The following is a 12,496-nucleotide window of genomic DNA, read 5'->3' on the forward strand; positions in this document are numbered from 1 at the left end:
AAGCTCCGTTTGACTCAATGCCCAGGCGTATCAAGGCCGTTATTACGGCCAGAGGTGGTTGTTCTGGGTACTGATTTCTCAGGATCTATGCACCCAAATTGCGTGAAAATGTTATCACATGTCAGTCCTAGTATAATATAAATTGTCCAATGAATACCCGTTTTCATCTGTATTTATTCTTGGTGTAGCAATTTTAATGGCCAGTAGTGTATGTTATGGAACCAACTGTAATACAGTGACATATAGCGTGCACGAGCGACTAATTAATGGCAAGAGGAGGAGAGATGAAGCAGAATGAAAATTAGAGAGCCGTTGGACTTCGGACGTTGGGTTGGTGCGGCCTGGGAGAGGCGACTTCCTGCAGATGATGGCCGCGTCTGCACGCACAAAGGCAGCGCCCCGGGATTGGGAGCCAAGGCTGCGTCCTCGTCATCTACTCTCGCCCATCGCGTGTTGCTCTGGCCAGGTGGTCTTTCTGCATGCTGGTCCGCGGTATTGAAAAGAAGGATCAGTTCTTCCTTTCCTTAGTCCTAGTAATGAGAAGCGTCAGAAATGTAAAACTGTTTACTTCACGAAACCAAAAAAGAATGTAATATCGTATGATTACAATATCAATGTTCATAGTTGAATCTGGCAACACTATAAATACCAGGCTGGTAGTGTTTGTGGAATGATCACTTAGGTTCGGCTTTTGTTAAAGCAAGTGGCAGACTTAGTTTTGTCTGTTAGGATCACGGAAAAATGCAGACAGTCTGCTAAGAAGACTGCTTACAAAACACTCCTGCTGCCCATCCTGGAATATTGCTGAAGTGCGTGGAACACATACAAACAGGACAGTCAGAAGATACTGAATGTATATAACGGTCAGCACGAACTCTCACAGGTTTGTTTGACTCATGGGAGAGTCTCATCGAGAGGACGAAAAACTAGGACTGGCAGACACTTGAAGATAGACACCCATCATACTCCGAAAACATGCGTACAAAGTTTCAAGAACAAGGACTAAATGAGGAAATTAGAATTATAAAATGGTTCAAATGGCTGTAAGCACTATGTGCCTTAACATCTGAGGTCATCAGTCCCCTACACTTAGAACTACTTAAACCTAACTAACCTAAGGACATCACACACAACCATGCCTGAGGCAGAATTCGAACCTGCGATCGTAGCAGCCGCGCGGTTCCGGACAGAAGCGCCTAGAACCGCTCGGCCACAGTGACTGGCCTAGAATTATACTACTACCCTGAAAGTATACCCCCTCCATGGACCACGAAGACAAGATTAATTTCATCGCGCATAGAGGCATTTAATCGATCATTCTTCATGCCCAAAGTGAAAGGGAGGTCATCCTGTAGAGTGGTACAGTGTAAAGAATTCTCTGCCACACAGTTCATAGCGGTTTGCAGAGTGTGGACGTAGGGACAAAAAAGTTGTGATCGATTGTGTTTTCTTTTTCGATTTTGTTTGCTGTGTAAGAGCTTGATAACTATCATTTTGTAGAATACAAGCTTTGCAGAGAACACAATTTTCTTAAATGCGAGCATGTTCAGATGCATGTACCTGCACTACTAACTTTTATTTCTCACACTGAACGTGTTTCGGATCAACGTTGATGCTGGCCACTGTAGCCAAGCGGTTCTAGGCGCTTCAGTACGGAACCGCGCTGCTGCTACGGTCGCAGGTTCGAATACTGCCTCGGGCATGGATGTGTGGGATGTCCTTAGGATAGTTAGGTTCAAATGGTTCAAATGGCTCTGAGCAGTATCTGACTTAACATCTGAGATCATCAGTCGGATAGTTAGGTTTAAGTAGTTCTAAGTCTAGGGGACTGATGACCTCAGATGTTAAGTCCCATGGTGGTTAGAGCCATTTGAACCATCAACGTTGATTTTAGTTTTGAGCAGAGAAATGAAAACACAGTACCGGAGTAAGCACGTTGAAATCATTTACACAGGCACCAATGGTAACGCCAATAGCAGATAATTTACGTGGTAAAATACACGTAGGTGACAGAAGCCATGGATATCCCCTAATATCTTGTCGAACCTCCGAACATAACCATTTCCAGTCAATGATCGATTCATTTGGGCCATCAGAGCCCATTCTATGTAAACATAGCCCACACCACTATGGAGCCACTATCAGCTCGCGCAGTGCCTTGTTGACACCATGGATTCTTGGGGTATGCGCCACACTCGAGCCCTCCTATTAGCTCTTTCCAACTGAAATCGGGACTCATCTGATCAGGCCATGGTTCCAACCGATATGGTCACGAGCCCAGGAGATGCACTGCAGGCGATGCCGTGCTGTTGTAAACGCACTCGCTTCGGTCGTCTGCTACCAAAGCCGATGGACACCAACTTTTGCAGCACTGTTCTAACGGATAAGTTGGCCGAACGTCCCACCTTGATGCAAATGGCTCTGAGCACTATGGGACTTAACATCTGAGGTCATCAGTCCCCTAGAACTTTAGAACTACTTAAACATAACTAACCTAAGGACATCACACACATCCATGCCCGAGGCAGAATTCGAACCTGCGACCGTAGCGGTTGCGTGCTCCCAAACTGAACCGCCTAGAACCGCTCGGTCACAGCGGCCGGCCCCACGTTGATTTCGTCGGTTGTTTCACGCAGTGGTTTGCTTCCCTGTTAGCTCTGACAGCTCTACGCAAACTCCGCTGCTCTCAGTCGTTAAGTGAAGGCCGTCGGCCACTGCGTTGTCCGTGGTGACAGATAATGCCTGAAATTTGGTATTCGCGCACTTGTGACACTGTGGATCGTAATCACGTCGGAAACCTTCTCACATGAATCACCTGAGTACGAATGACAGCTCCGTCAATGCACACTTTTATACCTTATGTACACGATGCTACTGCAATTTGTGTGATTTTTGTCACCTCGGTGCAAGCCTACAATAGCTCGGTGATCGCACACCGCAAGTACGTGCATTTATGTAACGTTTAAAATAACTTTGTGACTTGACAGATTGTAGTTCATGGAACGGAAGGGGAGAGGGGGGGGGGGGTGAGGCAGTGTTGCAGGCGCTATACAAGGCGCTGCACGTACCAACAAAAAAGCCAATGCAGTGAGCACGTGTCGTTGGAGAAAGAACCAGAACTGGCTGGCGGCTGGCTCCTGTCACTCGACGAGCTGAAACATCGATCACGAAGTTATTTTAATCGGAGATTAACAGTCTCATACTGTAAAGTACAAACATTGCCAAGATTTATACAGTGGCGGACAAAAAAAAATCGCGACACCAAGAAGGAGTTGTGCGACATAAACGAAAAATGTCCAACTTGTTTCTTCATCTGAATGATGGTGTCTATTCAGATTTCACGCTAGTCGGTTACTATTGGTGCTAGTAAAGCCACTATGAGGATGCAAATCAGGTTTGCTTTGAATACTCGCAGTAACGTTCGTCAGCGTTAGTTACCTTTGAGACTGGACGTGGTAAGTTGATGTTACTCAAGAATGCCTTTAAGGCGACAAAGACGCCATCATCCAAACTTAATTAAATTTGAACGAGGTCGTGTAACAGGGCTACGGCAAGCTGGACGTTCCTTCCGCGATACTGCAGACAGACCTGGCAGGAATGCAGCCACTCAACATGATTATTGCCATTTGGTCACGAGAATGAAGTGTCGCAAGAAGACCAGACTCCGGACGGCTACGTGGCACTACCGAGAGGGAAGACGATCGCGTTCGGCGTCTGGCTCTGGTGCATCGTACCGCATCTGTAGCAGCAAATGACATCAAATGATAGTATGGCAACCGGAGATGTCCGGCGCCGATTGCGAGTCTTATTGCAGTCGATGCCACATTGGGCGACTCGCATGCCGGTGATGAGGATGAAATGATGATGAGGACAACACAGCACCCAGTGCACGAGCGGACAAAATCTCCAACTCTGCTGGGAATCGAACCCGGGCCCGCTGCATGGGAAGCAAGTACGTTACCGTCTGTTTTTCCTGTATTGTTCGTTGCGTTTCGTCTGGGCGGACCTCACAGGACATCCGTTCAAGCTGATCGTTGATTCCTTTACCTAGTTTTTTTTATTACAGAGGGCCAGCTCGTCTCTGACCGAACACGCTGAGCTACCGTGCCGGCCGGCAAGTACGTTACCATCCAGCTAAGCAGGCGGACTTGTAGCAGCAATCCGACCAGCAGTTGGTACCGCAGTGACACAACGAACTGTTACAAATCGGTTACGTCGTAAATAGGAACTTATATAGAATCCTCCGATACTGATTCTGTGCTGTTCAGTTCATATTTGCTTACATGATGTGTAGCCGTAAAGCAGAGTTATGTCAATTGCATGAAAACGCTTCCCGAATTTCCTTCACCGTGCTTGCACATTCGTCAGCAAACATCACTAACCAAATGTCCGAAGTTACTATACAGAATCTTGGCACAAACTCGCTTTCGACAAATTAAACTTCTGGAAATAATTAAGACTGGTAGAATTAGCTTTTAATATATCGGTATACTCTTGCTAAAATTTACACCAGTTGCTTCTTTATCTCCTTCTTTACTCGTCAGATAATTCAGTTTCAATCTATTTTGCAAATGGGGTCTAGCAATAGACAGTTATTATCATCAGAATCATATACGTATTCACGCTAACGTCTCTCGTAACAGAATCCCTGTTGATCGATAATTTTTCACATAAACGATCCGCTCAACGCGGAAGAACTATATGTAATGAGTAAACACATTTATCCCGCAGGCGAAATGCGCCAACTCGCTGTATTTTATAAATTGCCGCAAAACAGTCAAATTTTTACAGTAGATCGTTACATGTCACAATCTCTCTTAGGCTTCAATGGGAATCATATAGTCTTAGATGATAGGTTACTCATTTTTCATCTTAATTGCAAAGATAGGGAGATATTTGACAAACGGTGATATGAGCTCGCTCAGGCTTCTATGGGAATCCTATAATCTTTAGATGACAGGTAACTCGTTCTTCGGCTTTATTAGAAAGAAGGGAGGTATTAGACGCGATGTACACGTAATATGGAATAGCGGAAAAATGCACTGCTTTACGTTCGCGTGAGATAACATAATAACGGCAGATTGCCTCACGTTTATGAGTATTACATGCTCAAGATCTTGCCATCGAATCTCAAACAAGGGAAGCGGACACAAACATAAAAGAACTGATGTCTGTAATACTCTCCTAAGATAACAACGAATCCTGGGCAGGTACAGTAGGGAATACATGAAGGTCTGGGCAAATAAAACACCAAAGTCCGGGCAGAGTCATTACAGAAGACGAAAATGTGCCCTGAAAAGACACAAACTCTTTCGGACCACCACAGAAGTCTGTAAAAGAAAAATACAGCGGATATTTCAGGAGGCGTGGCGGATAGGTCAGAAAACGGTTGTACGGTCACTTAACAATATCCCTGGGAGTTGAGACACAGATGGTTGAAACCTTTTCGATATGTACTTGTAAATCTGAATTGTCCTTCCAAACTGAATATATGTTCTAATACAAGTATATGAATCTGAAATGCCTTTTTATGCATGTTGAAAATCGTTAACATCACGTGTGCTTTGTACGTGGAGTATGGGGAATATACTCCAGAGCTGCTCGTTGTATTAGTGCTAAGGTTCTTTGAAGTCTCGCTGAAGCACTATCCCTATAAGTGAACGGAAGGAGGGTCGCTTTATTAGTGAAACTGATGAGGTAATTGCGTCCAGTGCGTAATGAGGGCAGGATGTCGTAGCGTGTATTTTACAACTGCCTTATGTTCCCGACGTATCGTTAAGAGCTACTTACCTCTCGGAAACGTTTGCTCTAAATAAAAACAAGAAAAAACGTTCTTGTCAACACTCAAACGCATTTGCGCGCAACAGTGATCATTTAGAGCTCTTACACATACTTGGTTTTTTTGTTGCATTACATACACATCTACGTAGCCCAATTTTTAGATCAAGATACTTCACTGTAGACAAATCTATTTTTGTACCATACATTCTCCTTAACAAAAGAAAAAAATGACTCTTCCAGCGCCACATAACAACGAATTGTTCAGAAGCGAAACAGCCTCTATATAGCAGCTTTTCTTATCCTCAGGACTGTGATTTTCTGTTGTAGTCAGAATCTAATGAAACCTGAATTTACCAGAAAAAAAGGTGCAAGCTTCAGTCGGTAGGTTTGCAAGCTGATGTGAAACGCGTCAAACGATACCGGCATGACTTTTTTTTTTACGAGAGATATCACTTGAATAGAATATGCTGAAATTGTCGGCCAACAAATCAACAAATAATAAAGAGACAGGAACAACGACAATGGTTCTTCAAATTTATGATAAGTCGTCTCTAAAGATGGTTCGGGAGCAATCGTGATTCAAAAACTGTTGCGCTACTTATAAAATTTCCGAGTGTCGTACAACTGTAATGCCACACTCTTTAAGTAATGTAGTGCTGAACACTTGTTTATTAACGGCCCGTAATAATTTTTGTAGTGCTCCATTCCTCTTGACCTAGATAAGTTGCAGGATTTTGAGTTTCCTAGCTGATATGGAACGCTACGAAAAGTATTAGAGGCTAATTTTAGGCATATGTTCAGTTCTTTATTACTGAAATAGTGTGGTATTGTAACTGTACGACATTTGGGAATATTATATCGTTCATTATGTTAAGTACTTTTAATCACTGTTGCTTCCTAAGACATTTTTGCAAAAAAGGAGTGTTTGAGACCACTTTAAGCTAACATTGTTCTTGCTTGGCGATACTCGTCTGTTATATCCACAGTGTATGTACAAGATCATCAGCTACAGTCTAAATAACATATAGCATTTGGATCTCTTAGAGTTAATTATTATTAACCGCTTAATTGTTTGTATTCGGGTCACGAAAACACAATGCTCGGGAGAGCGGTGTACTGACCACATGTCCCTCTATATCCGCTTCCAGTCAAGTCTAATGATGACACGGCGGCAGATTGATACCCTTGGGCCATCATGGCCTGTTCGGGCTGAGTTTAGTTTTAACCTTTTGTATACTCACTATGAATCTGATAGCGTATGTAGTAGCTGCTCTGAGAGGAATACTGATGCTTCTGCTTTTTTAATTTTTCAACAATTTACCCGCCAAAGGGCAATAGAAGATGTACTAGGTAACAGTTACTGAATAATGTTCGGGATACGTCCGTATACACGTGAACGAAGTACGAGTATTCGTCCTCCAAGTCAACTGTCATTCGTAGATATAAGGACATAGGTAATAGATTGGAGAAATTGGGGTATGTTTTTGGAATGGAGAAAGTAGAGTGGTAGCAGCAGGTGGCGAATTTTATTCCTCGATTTCTACAAGTGTCTCTGGGGTCTACTGGAGATACCAATCATCATCACGCCTCATATAAAGGATTACCCGAACGAGACATTCTTCGCGTGATGTGTTTTACACATTAGAAATTTCAGTGTATCCATTAGGGCGTTCTTCAACTTCTAAAGAGTTAACTTCACAGCGCCAGACATAACTCATGGTACTGAAATTGAGTTTATGCAACAATGTCAACTACGTCTTATGAGCTTTATGCTAAATCAAACACTCATAATCAGAGTGACACCGAACTAGCGTTCCACAAATAACAGAGAATGTACTAGGGTGAACTCAGTTCTATTAATTCTGAGTGCTTTCTCTGATGAATTAGCTACGTTGCTGATGTGACGACAAACAGGCCAAATAGCTTCTGAAAGGTGAATCTCGTTTTTTTTTTTTTGTAGTTAGATTGAAATTTGAACAGCACTAAAGGCTCTAGGAATGTTTGATGTGTACACTGGACACCGACTGACTTAGCTGGTTATATCCGGGTAGCACTTGGCGCGATCCGTTGAGCAGACTCGTCCCACAGCGCCTTGTCCGACCAGTTCCTTCTGACCGGTTTGCAGGCTTAGTGGCGCCAAACTTTCCATTGCTGCTAAATGAGCACGCGAACCAAGCTACAGATCATCTGCACGAGCAAATCATATATGGATCATAAACTGTAGTCAGTTCCAGCCCCTGAAGAGCAACGTAATCGGTATCCCGCAATTTAAGAAACATAATCAGATCTACATGTAGCGTAAAACGAAAGTACATGTATTAAAACTATGAGCTGTAATCTTTAGTCCGAAGTCCGAAGCCTGGTTTAATGCAATTTTTCATCGTATTCTATAATATGAAAGCTTCCTTATCTCTGCGTAACAATTGCAATCGACATCCACTTGAACCTGCTTATTGTAACGAAGCTTTGGTCTACCACTGCAGTGTTGATCTTTCACCCTCCTTTCGCACTCACGACGCCCCTCTCCCCCCCCCCCCCCAACCACTCACACGCACAGACACTTCCCACCTTCATCAAACTGACAGTTCCTTCGTGTCCCAAGATGTGTCCTTTTAGTCATGTTATGACTTTTACGCCAAATTCGATTCAGTGAATCTTTATTATTTAACGGATCAACCCATCTAATCTTCAGTTTTCTTCTGTAACACCATATTTCAAAAGCTCTATCCATATCCTGTCTGTATCGTTTATCATCCACGTTTCACGGCCATAAAAGGCTACACTGCAGACAAATACCTTCGGGATTTGTATTAGATCTTAACACAACGCTTTTTTTTTTAGAAACACTTCTCTTGCTGTTACCAGTCTACATTTTGTATCCTCTCTACTTCATCCATCGTCTATTATATTGCTGCTCAAATAACGAAACTCATCTACTTAATCTAATTCTTTCAACGTTGTCTGATTTAATTCAACTACATTACATTACTCTTGATTTATCTTTGTTGATATTCAATAATGTTATAAGGATACCAAAATGATTCCTTATGTCGATTCTTGTTTGGCCTCTAGAAAGGTCCGTATCTTATCAGTTAATCTGTGGCATTTGAAAACACTAACTTTATGCTTTAAGAACAAATTAGTTTGCCTTCAAATGTGATGACCTATAACAACGCAATGATTTAATGTAGTGCCAACTGCCAAGTAGCGTGAAAATATTTAGCTGTCTGTGTGTAGCAGTGTATCTATACCCAGCTAAACGCACGAACTTACAGAAAAATGTAAAATGTTGTGGGAAAGCGTAATTCCTTGACGAACTAGTTAAATTCCTTCAGTATGTGAATTTGCGTCCTCACTTCCCGCTATTACACTTGCGTCACTAGCAACCTGCAATGGTGAATCGTCTCGTAGTCTCGAAGGACAACATGTCTGTTTCTCCATCTAGCATGCCCTTTCCGTTTGAGACAGCAAGTAGTACTACCAGTAGGGCATAAGCAACAAGGATTCGCCACACTTTAAGAGGGCTGTTGACAGGACCTTCGGGCTTCCTCCGTGAAATTGAAGGTTCACATGGTTTCGGGTTTTTCGGCCAAGTTGTCATTTTCCATACAGAATATTTAGACAACATCTCCAGTTGTGTGTGAGGAAAGTAACGAAACCGATTTTTTACCTACCAAAGAGTTTATTTTTCTTCAAACAACAATATTGTCCCCTTCAAATACTTCGCTTCGGCAGCTATTCATCTGCACAGTCATTCCCAGTCTTGGTAGCAGCGCTGCAGGGCTTCAACCGGCATGACCTCTAAAACATCGGGTTCCATTCTTTTGAATGTTCTCCAGAGTTCCAAAATGACGTCCTTTTAAGACTTTTTCAATTTCCGGAAAAGAAAGAAGTCACAAAGACACATATAGGCTGAATAGGGAAGCTGTGGAACAGTTCAAAACATCCGTGAGGGGAGTGACCGTATGACAGGGAATGTTGTTATGATGCAGTATCCCCTTGTCTGCAATGTCCGGTCTCATTCAATTCTCCCTTTTCGTGAGCCTTTCAAGGAAATATTTGTAAAACATTTGGTTGACAGTTTTTCCAGGAAGAACAAATTCTTTAAGCACAAGACCCCTACTGTCAAAAAAGCAAATGAGCATTGTTCTGATTTGCTCATTCGAGCGTTTTTTTTTTTTTGGTTTATCAGGTCACCCACCATCTTTATTGTTAACCGTCGGTCTGATCTCACGACAACAAACACACCTTCGATGTTATCGTCGGTTTTTGAAGTTGAAGGTCTTCCTGAGCAACGTTCGTCTTCAATGCGTTCTCGGCCTTCCAAAAATCATTTGTGCCAGTGGAAAGCTTGTGATCTTGATAAGTTATGTTCCCCATAGGCGTGTGTTTCGACTGTTCAAGGTCCCACTCGCAGATACCGCAAGTTTAACAGAAAACTTGTTGGAAATTTGTGGTAAGGTCTTACGGGACCAAACTACTGAGGTCATCGGTCCCTAAGCTTGCGCACTACTTAATCTAACTTAAACTAAATTACGCTAAGGACAACACACACACCCATGCCCGAGGCAGGATTCGAACCTGCGACCGTAGCAGCAGCGCGGTTCCGGACTGCAGCGCCTAGAACCGCGTGGCCACCCCGGTCGGCCTAACTTTGCTCTAAACTCCGCTGTTCTGTTTTCGTAACACACAGCAAAAACACAATTTCACTGATGGCGCTCTCAAAAATCACGTGATGGTTGTACGGAGCTGAGAGTCGGAATGAACACCGAGAAGGGATGAGCACGCCAGTCTACACCAGTAGAAGAACACAGTGTTGCCAGATCGCTCGCAGTGTTGTCATTCTCGTTACTTTTCTCACACGCCTTACAGTTAAGTATCGAGTGCAGATTTCGTTGCTCGCTGTTGGGACTCCAACCAAACTGCATACGGTAGACGCAGTGCGCCGAGCAAGCGACTGTTTCCTGGCGCCGTCAAAGAATTAGACAGTGTCATAGATGTCTAAGACCAACTCAGAGACTGGGAGATTGGACATAAAAGATTCGTCCGATTTCACAAAACTATACCTTCTACAAGAATGAAGATAGAAGCTTGGGTTCAAATGGTTCAAATGGCTCTGAGCACTATGGGACTTAACATCTGAGGGCATCAGTCCCCTAGAACTTAGAACTACTTAAACCTAACTAACCTAAGGACATCACACACATCCTTGCCCGATGCAGGATTCGAACCTGCGACGTAGCGGTCGCGCGGTTCCAGACTGAAGTGCCTAGAACTAGAAGCTTGGGGCCAATATTAACTTCCACATAGGACAACAAAGTTTATATTCTCGAAAAGTCCTACATATTTTACAATATTATATGTTTTACATGTATGAACATACAAAGTTGGGAAACTTGTTGCAACTACTTTTAAGATCAGTGTTTTCATTTATATTACACGAATGTACCATTTGCCTTCCATAAAAAGCCCGAGAAATAGGCGACACTCAATCTCGTCCCATACTTTTGCCATCGTATCTGGAATATGTTGTTCAAAGGGAGGCATTTTTATGGAGTCTTCCACAAATACCTCCACAACAACAAAAGATCACATACTATGCGATCAGGGGATCTTGGGGACAAATGCGCAACGCAATATCGCCGAACGTTCTGAATGAATAGCACCTGTTGAAATGGAGAAGGCCAACTACCTTTAATTGCTGTACTATTGCCATCTTCCTCTGCTGTTTGAAATAGTTTCACCTACCCACATAGATAGGGACTGCAGTTTAATGTTGAATTCGAACCAGATGATTCATCTTAGTATTTTCACACTACTAAGTATCGTCAAAGGTAGGTACGATAAATATTACGAAAAATTTCGGATTGTCTCAGTTTCAGATTTGTAGCAAGTGTCGCTAGTTCGCACGGCAGTTCATGATTCGTTAAAGAATATTTTTATTTTTTGCAACATAATGTTCTGTAAGTGGATGCATCGCACTTTGAATCAGGTCTCATGACAATATATGCATATATTACCACATATCATTAATCTTCTGATAAATTCATTTCTTTCGTTTAAATAACTTTCAAGGACTTCCGTTTCCAGATGACTGTCAGTTAATTCATTTGGAATGTCTCCACATGGCTTTCCATAGTTAAGTCTTTTACGAATATTGTTTGGTATATCACAACTCTTAGAACACAGTTGTAGCAATTTCCCTGTGACGGAAACAGTAGGTTCTCAGAAACTTGTTTCATCGATGTGACGGAGAAACCATGGTTTGCGTTCCTTCACGCAACAAATCACACCCATATCTCTTCCGATACTTCTCAGCTGAATTATCCGGTTATATGATCATGCAAGACTGACGACGATACTGACACAAATCTCGCAGCTACACTATTCCAACTTTCGCTCATTTTTTTGCTAAGTTTTTCGCTCAGTCCCGAAATTGTCATGCAGGAATAACCGTTAGTGACGATAGTGGCCGAGTGTACACTTAAACTGGAAAACAAAGTCTACAAGTTGTTCACGGCGGTCCCACGACTTATTGACGCGAGGAACATAGTCCAACATTAATCTCCTCCGAGGACTTCATCACAGACCAGAAGACTAGCGCGATTAGTTAAGTATGGACACTGAAACGCACTGTAAACTCTGTCAAACATTGTAACCCTAGAAACTGAACATGAAGGTAGCGTTATGAGAGCAGCTGTCGCCCCCACGAGAC

General features: G+C 42.8%; 1 protein-coding gene across 1 annotated transcript in view; it reads left to right on the plus strand.

Annotated features, from left to right (window-relative positions):
• Window positions 1-12,496, plus strand: part of LOC126195345 (ATP-binding cassette sub-family G member 1-like) — a 359,577-nt gene that overhangs the window by 159,319 nt on the left and 187,762 nt on the right. The window lies entirely within an intron of this gene.

The sequence above is a fragment of the Schistocerca nitens genome, chromosome 7 (genome assembly GCF_023898315.1).
Source record: "Schistocerca nitens isolate TAMUIC-IGC-003100 chromosome 7, iqSchNite1.1, whole genome shotgun sequence".
Taxonomy (NCBI): domain Eukaryota; kingdom Metazoa; phylum Arthropoda; class Insecta; order Orthoptera; family Acrididae; genus Schistocerca; species Schistocerca nitens.